The sequence below is a fragment of the Psammomys obesus genome, unplaced genomic scaffold, assembly GCF_907164565.1.
Source record: "Psammomys obesus unplaced genomic scaffold, mPsaObe1.curated_primary_1811, whole genome shotgun sequence".
Classification (NCBI taxonomy): domain Eukaryota; kingdom Metazoa; phylum Chordata; class Mammalia; order Rodentia; family Muridae; genus Psammomys; species Psammomys obesus.
In genome coordinates this window covers 13,585,154-13,596,806 of record NW_026591086.1, presented here as the reverse complement: position 1 = coordinate 13,596,806, position 11,653 = coordinate 13,585,154, and the positions used below count along the sequence as shown (strand labels likewise).

Here is an 11,653-nt window from a genome sequence, read left to right as displayed (position 1 = left end):
TACAGCAGTCAATCCTATTCAAGCCACCTACTGGTGGCTTGAGGCTGATTATGTTCAACCCAGACTATATCAAGTACAGATAGAGACATAGAGAATAAAAGGTCCTGAGAGAATAGAGATGATACAATTCTGTATGAACAAGATGAAAAAGCAATTGGACCCAAGCAGAATGGACCAAGCCTGCTTTAATCAGAAAGAGCAACAGGGCCCTGGATCAGGAACTGAGTGGGAAGAGAAAACTGGGGAGCTCATTTATATTAGATTCTAAAATATACTCTCCAGTGGCCCATGGCCAAGTCTGGAAGAACTGTAAAATGGTCACATTCACAGGAATTATGTTTTTGTTTGGACAATATATACCTAGAGAGTGTGTTTGTTGACTGGTAGGTCATATTCATTGACATTGAGAAGTCTTTAAATGTGGGAGTGACTTCAAAGTAAGTTTTAAGTCTTAAACAATTTATTCATGTCGATTTTATTTGTTTAGTTTTAATTCACATTCCGCAACCCCAATGGGTGCCATAGCTTCTTTATAAAAAGAGCGAGAAGGGCATGCATAGGAGGAAGCTTGCCAAGAGGCCAATGATGAAACACATGTCGTCAGGTGGCCCAGTGGTGGTCCCCAGTGAATGACTTTGTTTTGCACTGTGAGTCACTGTGCAGTTTAAACCAACTTCTTTCACATTCTTCACTCTCCCTGCCTCATTCTTAAGTCAGTCTGAATCCGTACCAATTAGGGTAGAAGAGCCGTAGTCTTCTTCGCTAAAACAAACACCCTAAATGAACCAAGGGAACTGAAATAGAGTACAGGCCTTCTCAAAAAATCCCATTAGTCCCTCTGAGTGAAATACAGATTCAAAGTTATATTTTAGACACAACATAATAGCCAATATTTCTCGAAAACTTATTAGATGCCAGGCACTTCTTAGACATTACCTCATTCAACTACAAGATAAACATTAACAATCTCATTTCACAAATAAGAAAGCTGGAGTCTCAAAGAAGCCAAGTATTCTGGCCAAGACTTCTCAGCTAGAAAGTAAGGAGCCAGAATACAAATCTTCTGTTTTTAATTCAGTGCTTTATTCAGCTGCCCCAACCATTACATAACATACACACAGGCGGCGGCAGTGGGGGTGGAGGTGGGGGTGGGGGGGACAGCCAGCAACCCACAGAGGATATCATATATGCCAGGGTACAATCAGAGCGCAGAAACCCCACTGGTGATTTTTAACAGAGTGTTTACATGAGGAAGTAACTAAATCCTGGAGCTGTTGAGAGATGAGTAGGTAACACTGAGTAACAAAGGCTCAAAACTATTGATGGCACCAGCAGCTCTGAGGCTGGGTAGGCTCATGAATAGGGCTGGGGTCATTAGACTCTAGAAGCTTGGCAGTGACTGGCGCTGGGACTCCGAATGTAAGGAGAGGACATTACGCTACCTCGGCTGGTCCAGTGACACAGGTATGCTGCTACTCACTCAACCAATACTGCTTCCAGGGTGAAAGACCTATTTTGTGATGTTCTCAGGGGATCAAGGAAGCACAGGGCTTCCTTGTTGTCCTGTTTTGCTGCCAAAATGCCCCCTGGTTGACAGAAGTGACAAGTGATTAGCGGACTCTAAAAGGGTGGGTGTGGCGCTGAACGAGAACAACTTCCTAAGCAGAGTAACGATTGTGTAAGTTCCATTTGGGTGCTTTGGGCTAAGGGCAAGAATCGCTGCTGTGATAACATCAGCTGCCATTACTGAGTAGCTGGGATGTAACATCCACGCTTCCCTTACCGCCCAGGTCATCAATCCTTGCCTCACACACCCCTAGCAACTGTGCAGATGCATAAGCCAGAGTGAATGGATGAAGAATAGCTTGCAAAAGGATTAAGAAGATGAAAAACCGGGGATTCAAAGTCAGGTCTGCCTACATATTAAGATCCTATTATTTTTCTGCCACACCCTGTATTAGTTCGCTAGCATTGCTGGAACACAGCATCAAACCAAGAGGTTTATAAGAAAAATGTGGGGGAGGGGGAAATTGACAGATGGCCTGGTGGTTAAGAGCATTGGATGCTCTTACAGAGGTCCTGGGTTCCCTTCCCAGCACCCACAGGATGGCTCACAACCATCTGTAACTCCAGTTTCAGGGGATCCAGTGCTCTCTTCTGTCTTTCATGGGCATCAGGCATGAACATAGTGCACATACATACACATAGGCAAACAAACAGTTATACACATAAAACAAAAATAAATATTTGTAAAGAAAACTGCCTGGTCTTTGCAGAGCTGGGTTCAGTCAAATCCCAGAGAAAGACTCTTTCCCTTGTTCTCCTAGCTGTAGTAGCGCTCAGTGTCTCCTGGATGTGTGGATGGATGGTGTCCATCTCTGCCTGTCTTCATGGGGCCATGTCCTCTGCAGGTCTAGGATAAATTAGAGCCACCTTGGTGGTTCCTCGGAATGCTTGACTTAACTACATCTTCAATGATGTCTTTCCCAAATAAGGTGGAGTCTCCAGGGTCAGAAGGGATAGAACTTTAGACATTTGTTGAAGGTCCATAGTTCAGTACCCATTCCACCATACCAGGTACAATGACTCCTGGCTTTTAAATGTCCTCCTCAGGAAATCCACTCACAATGAAATCTATATTCTTGGAGCATTTTTGGCTTCTAAAGCAATGTCTGGAGGGCAGATATTGTGCTGTTTGGTGTTTATGTCCCCTTAAGTTTTCTATTCCTCTCCCTAAAGGCAAGCAAGCAATGACAACTCTAACAGCTCCTGTCACCTGGAACAACCAGCTTCGCCTCATCAACTCATGATCTCATTTATCTGGCAACAGCCTCCTCCTTCCCCTATTCTGCCTTAACTGCTTCCTTTGTCTTGAATTTAATTAGCATTTGCATCCTGCCATCCCCGAATTTCCTGGGCACAACTGATCCAAGAAATGTGATTTCAGATGAGAACAGTTCCCTCAGTTATAGGACAGGAGGTTCCCAAAGCTTTCACCCCCAGCACCCCACCCTACTCCGCACCCGCACCCACCCCCACCCCATCCTGGCAAGATTCCACCTTCATTCTTAAAACTTTACTCCATATCCCAGTTGGGAAAAGGGAGTCTTCAAATCCTAATTTCTCTTCCTAGTCGGATAAGAAGAATGATCCACTTTGCAATTCATCTGAATGGGAACATAATTTGAAAATCTGCATACCATGCATATTTCTTCCCTTCTTCCATGTGTAAGTTGCAAAAGGACTTCTCAAGCCAAGTTTAAGAGAGAAAAGTATGTTTTTATTTTGGAAAACAAATGTGAGCTGAGAGATCCCTAATGCATAGTGAAATGCATCGCTGACCGCTGGACTGAGAATACAAAACGCCTTTCTCTCCACATAAGTGTGCCAGACTCATCTTCCTCAGTATCTGAAGTATTTATTAGCGAGTACTTTCAGCACGCCTTAGCACCAAATCGTTTGGATATAAATTCTGATGTTCTCAGATATTGCTTCCTCTAAGAAGCAATCCTGAAATCCTGAAAGCCAGCTGAGGTTTTGTTTCTGCCAGGTATATGACTAAGTCACCTATATCTATTTGAATTTTAATCTTCAGGAAGTATTTTCTGCCTTCTGCTGACACAGCTATTGATAAGACAGCATTAGTCTTTCGATTTCCCCCCAAAAAAAGTCCCAGGAAACATCTCCTCTGTAGGTGTACAGATTTGACATTTATCAAGATAACCTCTTGGCATTTTCTTTCTTTTCTGCAAGCTCTTCCTCCTGTGTGGGTTCATGTTGTGCTTGTCTTTTCTCTTTTCTTTTTTGTTCAGGAAGCAGAAAAAAAACAGAAAACAGCAGAGCGGGTTGTTTCAGCCATGCCACCTGGCAGACTTTTCCTCTGCCCTCCCTGGTTTGCACACTCTGTATTAAGGGAAAAGTCATTAAGCCTTCAGTACCCCATCAAAAGTTATCAGAGACAGAAAGAAAAATACCTGAACAAATTATCCTATGCAGCAGTATTTCCCTAGTACAGAGCACAGTTGGGGTTTGGAAAGGAAGGGTGAAGGTGTATGAGAGAACCATGAAGAGGAGAATTTGTTTTGTTTTGTTTTGTTTTGTTTTGGGAAAAGACATGCTAGAACAGCAGGCCATAGCTCCAGACCGCTTCGGTCATACCACTCAAAGCTGGACATTCTCCTTTATCTCCAGTGTTGAAAGGAGAGCAGGATGGTTTTCTAGTTCAGTTTTCCAGAGCAGCACTTCTGCACCCCTCTCACTTCAGGAGCAGCAGCTAAGCAAGATTCACGGTCCTCATAAAATTCATCCGAAGACCCTTAGCCACAGGGATGTGTTCCTGGGTTGCTTGTTTGTTTGTTTCAGTTTTTTGTTTTTGTTTTGTTTTGTGTTTTTGTTTTTGTTTTTGCTTAACACTGGCATTCTGCTCACAGCACAGATACCTCCTCCAGGCAAGTTTCTTGTTTTCAGTTCTAGCCTGGACAACTTGATACATATTGGCCAAGCACACTGTGACTGAATGGGTAGTTTGTGAAGTCCACGACTTGTTGGTACGAGAAAGATGAGAAACAGGGGATGAGGGTTACATATTCTTTCTGTTCTTCAAAAGAACGGTGTTGTTTCTTGTGTTCTCACTACCTGAAATGTTCCTCTGCCTTCTTCAGCTGAGAGAATCTCACCAGTCTTGAAGGATGTCCAGTTAATGTCTGCTAGCAAAATTACTGATGCTCAGAGGTATAAGTCCAAATTGTTAGAAAAAAAAATTGTTTGGATGATTGTAAAAACAAAACAAAACAACAACAACAAAAACAAAGTAAGAAGAACGGGGTGGATGACTTTTGTGAAAGCATGATACGACAATGCAGAAAGAGAAACTTTCACATGGGTGAAAACTCATGTAAAATAAACACATGGGTGTTTGGTATGTGTGGCAACTCTGAGCTGACACATGGGAAAGAGACCATTTAAAGATGGAGGCAGAGTTTGGAATGATGTAACCCCAACTTACAAGCTAAAGTCACCTGAAAAGAGGAAACCTCCATTGATAACATGCTTCCATAAGATCAAGCTGTAGGCAAACAAACCTACACAGCATTTTCTTAATTAGTGATTGATGTGGAAGGGCCCAGCCCATTGTGGGTGGTGCCACTCTTCGTTCTGTAAGAAAGCAGGCTGCGTTGCGCAAACTCTGAGGAGCAAGCCAGTAAGCAGCACCGCTCCATGGCCTCTGCATCAGCTCATGACTCCATGTTCCTGCCCTGCTTGAGTTCCTGTCCTGAATCCCTTCAATGATGAACCGTGGTGAGGGAATGTAAGCTACGTTAACCCTTTCTTCCCCAACTTGCTTTTGGTTATGGTATTTCATCACAGCAACAGAAACTCTAAGACAGTAAGAAACAGCAGGCATTGCTATGAGCCTCCAGAAGCATAGGAGACAGGCATGGAACAGATTCTCCCCAGAGTTTCCAGAATCAACCTTGCTAATGCCTTTATAGCACACTTCTAGCTTCTAGACAGTAAGAAAAGTGCGTTTCTGTTGTGTTAAGCCACAAGTATATAGTAATTTGACACGGTAACTCTAGTAAACAAATAGAAGCTTTAGCCTGGGCAGTGAGGAAGGGTTGGGTTTAATGAGTACCATTATAATCTACAATGGATTTAATAATCAATTTGATAATTATAATGGTTAATACATTAACTTGATAGATCTATAATCACGTAGACAAGCCTCTGGGCAGTCTGTGAGGGAGAATTTAGATGACGTTACTTGAGCTGAGAAGAACTTAATTGTGGAAGGTACCAGTCCATAGGTTGGCACCATGGACTAAAGAAAAAGAAAGCAAGCTAAACACTTGCATTCATATCTGTGCTTCCTGACTATAGGGCACAATGTGACGATGTGACGAGTGCCTTCCACTTTTGCCTCCCTGACATCCTGTGGTGATGGACTGTACCCTCAAACTATGGACCCAAATAAGGCTTTCCTTAAATCAGTTTTGTCACAGAAAAGTAACTAACACAGCTAACTTATGGGGAGCCTACCTGCCAATCTCCGTTTCCTCCCTGCTTTTGGTCCAGTGGAAGCCACAAGCCAGGAGCCATGATAGGGAGTGCCCAGATGACAATGGAGAGAGGGTCCACAGGAAGGAAACCAACTCTGTCAGCCAGAAAGGAATCAGCAAGGGCTGCCCAGAGGTCCCTGGGCATGAGCGAGTCTCACAGAGCTTGACCAGCAGGGCCTTCAGGGTAGCCTCTTCCTTTCTCATCAACCTCCAGGTATGACAGCCAGCATTTTCCCACCCAAGTGGAGCAGGCTCGCATGCTGTGAAGCAATATTTTGTAAGCTTCGGGATGTCTTGGTGGTTTACCGAACATCCTGAGACTTACTGATACGGCTAACAGATAACGGAAGAGAGGTAACTGATAACAGATGAGATGGCTCGGTGGGTAACAGCCCTTGCAGCCAAGCCCTGCAGCCAAGCCTGATGGCCTGAGTTCAATCCCTAGATCCCAGTGAAAGTGAAAGGCGAGAACAGACTACTACAACCTATACTCAGACTGAGACATTAGCAGCACACCTTGGGGGGCGCACTCCCCACCCCACGAAAACATTAACAAATGTAGTTTCTTTAAATTTTAACATAAAGGAAGGAAGCTTGCTACTTTCCTCCGTCAGAGTGGGTTCAATCTCCGTCTCAGTGCTAAGACGTCAACAGGGCCTACTAGAGACACAGGTGGGATGAGAGGGTTCACGCCGCACTGAAGTGAACGTAGAAGAGCGTGTTTGGAATCTAGTGAGAGGAGATTCTTCTCTGTGAGGCTCATCTAACCTTTCACACACCACGTTTCCCAAGCCTGCGGGACCCCACAACTCACGGGCAGCGTGCTCTCCTCCCAGCCTTCGTGGGATATTTTTCTAGGATATTTTTATCCTAGAAAACAGAGTTAGGTCAGCAAAATGCAAGATCCGGACTGGGTAGCTAGTAAAGGAAGCAGGCCCTCCAGCCTGCGAGGTCTAGCTCTTCATGCCTGACAGCATTTGGCTAGGAGAGTGAAGGACCTGTTAATATTGATAATTATAATTGATAATTATAGTAATAACAATATACACTCAGCCCGCCCATGTCCACAGGCTCCACAGTTGGACATTCAATGAACCTCACCCTGAAAACATTTGGGGAGTTAAGCGTTTGTATTGAAGATGTACAGAACTCTTTTATCCCATCAACAATGGAGAATAATAAATCAGCTGCCGGGCATTTTCATCATATTGAGCAGTAAGAGAAATTTCGAGATCATTTAAAATACATGGGAGAATGTGCTTAGGCTACATATAAATACAGCCTCACTTTCTATGAGAAACCTGAGCATCTGCGGGTTCTAGTATCCTGGGGAGGGGTATCCTGGAAACAATCCCCCAAGGATGCCCCCCAAGAGGGTGACTATACTTGCAGCTTCTTTTGATTCTTAAGGAATGGTGTGGCACATGCTATCGTATGCATTTTCTCCCTGGATAAACGAGACCCAGACAAATTAAAGCCTTATCTCAAGGTCCTAGAGCTGGACCTCTGTGCTCTGACTTCTGGCCCTGCTTCCTCCAGAGGCTGGTCGTCCCCTAGCACTGTTTGACAGAACATGCTGGATTGATTGGGTGTCCCACATCTGCACAGTGTAACAGCGCATCTACCAGCCCGGCATGACTTCTGAGCACGTGGCGCGTGCTCAGAACAAGTGAGCTTCTAATTTTTTTTTTTCATTTCCTTTCATTTTAATCAAATTTGCCTACATGTGTCTAGTGGCTGCCATTTGGGACAGCATGGAACCTTAACTTTCAACCAATCTCCTCAGAGTGTTTGCGGGTCGGCCACTCCTGTCTTTCAATAAGACTTTCCCCAGAGCCATCCCTTCTCTAGGCTCAAGCCCCAAACCCATGTGAGGCCAACCATGAATAATCACTGAGTCTTTTAGGGTCCCCTAGAAAGGGAGCTGAGCCTGCACATGCTCAGAGCTCATAGACTGTCCTTACTGTTTGTGAAGTCCTCGGGTCAGTCTGATGCCCAGCCCAGCTGATGGTCAATCGTCCCCCGTAGGGCCTTAATTTTTCCCATCAGCCTCACTATGTCAGGGACTGGAGGCTATGAAGGCAAAGTGTAATCTGTTTCCTTTAAGCCATTATCACATCTATAACGTCATTCGTTAGCCTGGGTCATGAGAAACCAGAATGAATAAACCAGAGTGAAAAAAAGGAGCATGGTATTACTTAGTATGTAAATGCAGAGGACAGACCCACAGGACAGTCCAGCGCAAAGCTTTATTTCATTTGGTCAGTGCAAACTGTAAGCAGATAAAACATATTTATTGTTAAAACTCATCGGCTTTCAAGTATTTAAACACAGTGAGATTTCGTGTGTGTGTGTGTGTGTGTGTGTGTGTGCATGTTCATGTAAATGGAGGTACAAATGTGAGGGTACATGTATACACGTGTGCTCATGTCGAGGTCAAAGGGCAACCTCTACGGCTCTCCCTCAGATGTCCTCTACCTTGCTTGTTTGAAGCAGGGTCTCTCTTTGGCCTGTGACTGTTGAAAGGCTGGCTCGTGAGCTGGTGGGATCAACCTGCCTCCATCTGTCCACGCACCACTCACACCACCTGGCCTTTTTTTTTTTTTTTTTTTTTAACGTAGGTTCTGGGACTTGAACTCAGGTCACCATGTTTATCTGGAAAGCACTGTCTTCATCAGGTTACCCCAGCCTCTCAGAGAAATGTCTGACAGAAATTGTTTTCACACTCCCCCTGGTGCCAACCTTGTAATGTCCAATCCCGTGGGCATCGTTTGCCTCCAGCCCCATGATGGCCGCCTGCTGAGATGGTTCCCTGCCCACAGTCCCCCGCTGCTCCAGCGCCCTTCTTGGTTCACTGGGCTAACATAGCCAGCATCTACAGGCTTTCCTGGGCACAGGCCTGAGTCATGTGCTTCTGGGAGGGCCTGAAATGACACCACACTTCAACACAGCAACTCATGTTGTGGTGACCCCCAACCAAAATTATTTTCGTTGCTACTTCATAACTGTAATTTTGCTACTGTTGTGAACCGTAACGTGACTATCGGGTGTACAGGATATCGGATGTGCAGATCCTGTGAAAAGGTCATTCAATCCTCAAAGGGGTCACCACCCACAGCTTGAGAACCCCTGGGCTAAAGGGAGGGCAAGGAGGGGTGCTAGAACACCTTGAAATGCCACAGCCCACCTCTCTTGTCCTGCTAAATGACAGTTCGTTTGTTTGCTTGTTTTTTAATAGCTTGAGTAACCATCCCCCAAAGTTGTTGTTGTTTTTTTTTTTGTTTTTGTTTTTCCCTCGTATGCTCTCTTCCAGCAACTTAAACTTTGGCAACCGCATAGAAAAAAAAAACAACTCAAAAAGTATGAGTCGTTTCTCATCAAATGGTCTCGCTTCTGAATTCTTCTGTTCCAGCTTGTCATTTTCCCTGTGGAGCCCTCAGCGCCCTTGCTAAGCACTGAATCTTGCACTCCTTCCCCCGCTGTGCTGGTTACTTAACTTCAGGCCTCTTCCCAGGCAGCCAGCCCAGCCAAACGCCATACCACGCAGTGAACCATTCCCTCCGTGGTCCTGGAGGCTGAGTCACAATTCTTGTTGGAATCCTAGCCCGGCTTTGACACTTTTTCTTTTCTTTTCTGATTCAGTCTTTCTTCACTTGAGTTTTTCTTTTTTTTTCCAGGTCTATGAGACAGACAGAAAGAACTGAGGAGGTCCCTACAACCAGAGCACCCCTACCAAGAGGGGATTTGTGCTTCCATAGTCTCTGGCTGCTAGCAGTGTCTCTGACCCACAGTGGGGGTTCTCAAGACCGTGTTCTAGGTGAGGACAAGTAAGACAAAATGAGGAGGGAGATGTTTACAGAACCAGCAAAAGGGCAGGAACCACTAGATTAGGAAAGGGTCAAGGGAGCACACACTAACTGTAGTTCATTTGTCCTTCCCCGGTTAGCTAGTTCACCAATTGGATTTACCCTTCTCTGCTCTTTGAAAAGCAACTAATAATATACATACCATTGACGAATTATACAAATGCCAGGCAGACCGAACAGAGCTTGTTAGGTGAAGCACAAAGGCACTCAAGAATTCGGGTATCCTGACCCTGGGAGCTCATGCAGCAGAGACAAAACTCTTGGATGCCTGACATTGTTCATTCAGAATTCTACCCATTAACAAAACACCAGGACATCTCTTTGTAGGCTCCAGGGAGGACATGGGTGTGACTGTAGCTGACACTTCTAACAGGGGTAGGGGACAGGAGGACTGAAGGGACCACCTCCTAGCCAGGCAGGACTGGTGGAAGGAGAGGAAAGCAATCTACCAACAAAAACCTGTGATCCAATGATTATTCTGCCTACAAGAAGTGCAGAGATAATGAGGGAACAAAGATTGAGGGAATGTCCAACCAATGATTGGCCCAACCTGAGACCCACCCCACGATAGAGAGCCAGGCCCTAGCACTAATAATGATGCTCTGTTGCGCTTTCAGACAGGAACCTAACTTGACTGTCCTCTGGGAGGCTCCAGCCAGCAACTGATGGAGACAGATGCTGGGACTTGCAGCCAAGCATGGGGCAGAGCTCTAGGGGTCCCGTGGAAGTGTTGAGGGAAAGATGGAAGGACCTGGGGGGTGGGGACAGGAACCTCACAAGAAGACCAACAGAGACAACTAACCAGTCCCATGGGGGCTTTCAGAGATTGAGACATCAACCACGGAGCATGCATGATCTGGACCTAGGCCCCCTGTCCATATGTGCCCGATAGGCGGCTTGGTTTTCATGTGGGTCTCTGGCAAATGGAGAGGGGTGGCATTTCTAACATGGACTCTATTGCTTTTGGATCACTTCTTCATGGGAGGGCTGCCTTGCCCGGCCTCAGGGAATGAGGATATGTTCAGTCCTGGTGTGACTTGATGTGCTGGGGAGGGTTGATGCGGGGTGGGGAGGGCTATCCTTTTCTTTGGGAAAGGGAGAGGGGAAGGGGAAAGGAGTGAAAAGGGGGACTGGAAGAAGAAGAGGGAGGGGCGCCCTTGGGGGATGTAAAGTAAATAAACAAATAAAAATTAAAATTAAAAATAATTTAAAAATTAAATTAAAAAACAAAACCAAACAAAAAAACCTAATATTGCCTAACTCCTGCAATGGGAAATAGTGACTCAGATAACATATTTCAACATGACTGACTGTTCTCAACAATAAAAAAGAACGTTATGAAGACTGAACACACGGATTCTAACACCCTCAGGGCTGCTCTGGTGCTCCTCTAAAATCCAAATCTGTTCCCACCGAATTCAGTAGTAGGATTGCTGGATCGTATGGTTGGGTAGATTCAAATCCAAGCCCAGCCAGTCTCCAAAACAGAAGTGACATTTAACTTTCCTGCCAACAGCGTGTGAGAGCCTGTCTCCTTCTACACTTCCCAGCACTTACTTTGAGAAACCTTTCTCATCTCAGCCATGCTAATAGATGTGTCCTGGTGTCCCCATACAGCTTGTTGTTGATACTGGCTCTCACTTCCTTGGATCTGAGCCCCACCATTGCCTCCTTGTAATTTGATTCACTCCTAGTTATTCTTCAATACCAATGGGAGCCTTGCCTGGA

General features: G+C 45.2%; 1 long non-coding RNA gene across 1 annotated transcript; it reads left to right on the top strand.

Moving 5' to 3' along the window:
* Positions 1 to 5,201: 5,201 nt before the first annotated feature.
* On the top strand, positions 5,202 to 10,944 carry LOC129679006 (uncharacterized). Its single transcript, XR_008720460.1, has 3 exons — positions 5,202 to 5,308; positions 9,737 to 9,876; positions 10,543 to 10,944. It is a non-coding gene; the product is annotated as an uncharacterized LOC129679006 (long non-coding RNA).
* Positions 10,945 to 11,653: the final 709 nt, after the last annotated feature.